Raw genomic sequence first — 4,186 nt, 5'->3', positions numbered from 1 at the left:
CTTTTTGCAACCCACCTCTCTTCTTTCCTTTTTTCCAATGATAGACTCTCTAGGCCTGCCATGTAAAGCTGTGCAGGTTTTACACTGAACAACTCCAGGGAGTGTCATTTTCATAGGCATCAATGTGAATGGCGTCCCCTATAGGTTTGTGATGTACATTTTGCAGACCTGTATAAGTAGGCTCTGAAGAGACTAATGCATTTTATTGAGAGAAGAAAATTTTATGACAACTACCACCTCACCCCAGCATTATTCTCTTCAATTATTCTGGGAGGTGCTTTCCATGCTTTTACAATTCTTAGTAAATGACTTGAAGGAATCTGATCACATCATCTTTCACCATATGGCATGACTTTGTCAACATAGTGGTGACAAATGTGCCTGCATTTGTACTATTCTTTGAGTATTTACTTTCCACATGCCCCTACCTGCCTGCCATCTTACAAAAAAATTGCCGTGAAAGAAATTGCTTGGCTTGATTTGGCAATATGCTGTCAAATCATAGGCAAAAAGTGAGCTGCTGTCTTTAAGTTCATCCTGGGAGAGCTCCTTAGTGTACGTGTGAGTACTTAAACCACTCAAAGTCTTAGAGGCAGCCTTCCAAAAAATAAGCCCTTTCATGTCACATTTTACAGAAAATGGAGCTTAGCACTGCTCTGTGCCTTCAGCTGTGAATATGCTTTTATCCAAATAGGTGAGAAAATATAAATTCAGGGACACGCTAAAGGACATGAATAGTGTTAAACAGAGCATGAATCCTTCTTCCCCAGGCCAGCTTCCTAAATGCTGTGGTCCGTAGAACTCTTTCCTACCAGCTCACCTTTAATAAAGGGGTTTGTACTCAAGGAGCCGTAGGCAGTAGAAACATTGACTTTCAGTGCAGCTGAGTAAGGTCTAGACGGATGTGGGTTGGACACAGTTGATTTCATTTAGCTACCTCAGTGATAGTTGCAAAAATACTTCCCTTACATTTATAAATAGTTTTATAAAATGCTTTCTCAGTCATAAATTTTATATATATTATAACTTTGTGATGTTGAATAGATAGATGATTTTTCTTTGTCCTACAGAAAAGAAATCTAGAATCTGAGGCTAGAGATGTTAAACAAGTGTCCAAGTTCACAAAAAATTTAGGAGTCTAAGCTCACATGAGTTTTCTCTCCAAGCATGTTCATAGCAAACACTGTACCCTGTGGAGGTCATGGAGATGTAAATCCTTTGTGTTAAGTCAAACACCAAAGGTTTATTACAATGATGTGGACACCATTTAAAACTTCTTCTGGTGCTCGCTTCGGCAGCACATATACTAAAATTGGAACGATACAGAGAAGATTAGCATGGCCCCTGCGCAAGGATGACATGCAAATTCGTGAAGCGTCCCATATTTTAAAATAAAGAAAAAAAAAAACAAAACTTCTTCTGATTATTATAATGATTTTAGACTAATTGGAGTTGATGACTATTCCAGTATAATAAATCTAAGATTGCAAGCAGCCTTTTTCGGAAGCAACCCTTTTTATAACCCTTTATCTTTCCAGCAAGTACAAACGTAAATAGTAAGTAGGAAGAACTCTATTTGCTGTCTGTTAAAAATTGCTCCTATAAGAACTACTTCAAGATCAAGCAGATACTCATGTTCCAATGTAAACATGTGACCTCTGTCAACCTTCAGAATCACAGATAGCCAAAGTGTAAACAGCCCTGCCTATTGAGTATCATTCAACCAGGTTATGATACTGCATTCATTTGAAAGGTTATTTTGGTGGTAATACATAAAGGCTTGGAAATAAGCTTTTTTTTAACTCACTGGATGTTGGCACTGATCTGTGACTCCATGCAAGTTAAGCACAGAGATCAGCCTAGACCAAGATTGGAGCATGTTAGAACAAAATAGAGAATTTGGGAAGTAAGAAAATTAGGGTTTGTGGCTTTAAATATTTTTTATGTGGTCTGTCATGTTTCCAAAAATAATTTCTAAGTGAGATGTTAGTGCCAGAAGTTAGTGCTTCTATTGCCTCTAGCTTCATTGAGGTGGGGAAAGAAAACAAAACACTTATTACAGTTTAGCTAGCATGGAAAGAATTTATGCAAGTAAGTGACAATTTGAGGCATTAACTCTGATTTACCAGAAACATCAAGAGAAAAAAAGAAGGGAAGAGTTGAATACAGAGTTAGAAACTCTTTGTTGGAAATAAAGATTTGAAAATGTGTCTATTCTGGGCTATTGTTTTACAAACTTTCTTTCTTGTATTAACTGAAATCTTGGGTGGATATGTAATAAAAAAACATAGTAAAGAAAACCAGGGCTGTTATGGTCACCTGACCCACCACTCACATGTCCCTTTGGGAACTTCTGAGGCACCTCAGAGCTCTAAGGAACACAGTGAAAACCTGAGGGAGTAGGGAATTTCTAGAATTTCTTTGTCTGGAATGAAAATTATCTGCAATTTCTTTGTCTGGAAGTTGGTGCTGATCCACAACTCTATGGAAGTTAAGTAAAGAGATCAGCCAAGACCAAGATTGGAGCAGGTTAGAACAATGATTCAGGAAATGGGACAATTAGGGTTTGTGGCTTGTTCTGCAGCCATTTCTAGGGGAGAACAGGAAGAATGGATTAGATTGTAAGCCCGTTGATGGGAAGCATACTCTTTTATTCATCTCTATATTGTTGATGACAAGTATAAGACCTAGCTCTTTGTAGGTGCTGATTAATATTTGTTGAATAAATAAATGCACTTAAAACATTTGCACCCAAGTGACCAAAAGCATCTAGAAACAAGGGAACACGGGAAAGTAAGTATATTAAGGGTAATAAATGTGGTTCTGATGCTGACTTGATGTCCTCACAACTGTCTAACTGGAGAGGACCCTTTCACTAGTTCATCATGATGAAGAATGAAATACGTAACATCAATGACTCTTCCAGCTTGACGAAGCTTTACCCTGATAGATCATCATCAGGTCTAGTTCATATTGCACCCTAGAAGTTGGTCTTTAAGAATTTGTCAGATCATGGTTCTCGAATTTTAGATTCACAGGGGGAAACTGTAGAAAAACACAGATTCATAGGGTGTAACTCCAGCCACAATTTGAGAGACCCTGACTGCACTGGGGCAAAGTGCAGGGTGGCTTCCAGAGCACACTCTATGGTAGGAATTGCAGGGGTGGAGCCTGGGAAGATGACCCTAATTGCAGCTGTAGCTTGGATTGGCACTTTGGACACATTTCTATTCAAAGCTTGGAAAAGCCTCCAGAAGTATCAGTAGTACTCAGGATGAAGTCAAAATATGTGGAAAGAATGACAGAACAACTCTTTAATATTCTTACAGAGCAAGCCACACTAGCAGCAGAGTCTATTCAAATCTATTAGTAGGACAAAATGGAAAAGTTAAATTCCTTTCTGATTATGGTATTTTCCTAGGTGCTAAATAGTATGACTATAAAGATATGGCCCATTAAATGGGGATAACAATTTACATTTGTATACAATAAGTGTTTACAAAAGGCTATTTTAATTAATTAATCCAGAAAGAAACCTTGAGAGGCCAGTAAGGCAGATCTGACTTTAGAATATTACTTCCTTTTTTACTTTAAAGACAGAGTCACACTCCAGGCTAGAGTGCTGTGGTGTTAACTTAGCTAACAGCAACCTCAAATTCCTGGATTCAAGCAATCTTCTTGCCTCAGCCTCCTGACTAGCTGGGACTATAGGTGCCTGTAGCAATACTTGGCTAATTTTTTCTATTTTTTTAGTTGTGACAGGGTTTTGCTCTTGCTCAGACTGGTCACTAACTTCTGAGCACAAGTGGTCTTCCCTCCTGGGACCTCCAGAGCACTAGGATTACAGGTATGAGCCATCATGCCTGGCAAGTTTTGTTTATAAACAAAGAAATATACTTTTAAATGTTTTTAGTTCTATAATCAGCTCTAATGCCAACAAGTTTTTTTTTTTTTAACACTTTGGAAGATAGTTAAAATAATATGTAACAGACAAAAAAGTCTCTGAAGGTAGTTTTGAAAGAGAGATACCTCATGAAGTATTCTGAGTAAATAGTGGCATCATTATAGAAGGTATAAATTAGTCTCATCAGATATCAATGAAATGGATTAGCTCTGGCATTCTTGTTTCAACAAAATACTGAATAATCAGTCTTTGATAACCAAAATATTTCTAGATTTTGGAAGT

At 37.6% G+C, this 4,186-nt stretch overlaps 1 non-coding gene across 1 annotated transcript; it reads left to right on the top strand.

The window, feature by feature from the left end:
- Positions 1–1,282: 1,282 nt before the first annotated feature.
- LOC128582679 (U6 spliceosomal RNA) lies at positions 1,283–1,389 on the top strand. Its single transcript, XR_008379126.1, has one exon. It is a non-coding gene; the product is annotated as a U6 spliceosomal RNA (small nuclear RNA).
- The last annotated feature ends 2,797 nt before the right edge of the window (positions 1,390–4,186 follow it).

This window comes from Nycticebus coucang, chromosome 3, assembly GCF_027406575.1.
Source record: "Nycticebus coucang isolate mNycCou1 chromosome 3, mNycCou1.pri, whole genome shotgun sequence".
Classification (NCBI taxonomy): domain Eukaryota; kingdom Metazoa; phylum Chordata; class Mammalia; order Primates; family Lorisidae; genus Nycticebus; species Nycticebus coucang.
This window is presented reverse-complemented; position numbering and strand designations above follow the sequence as displayed.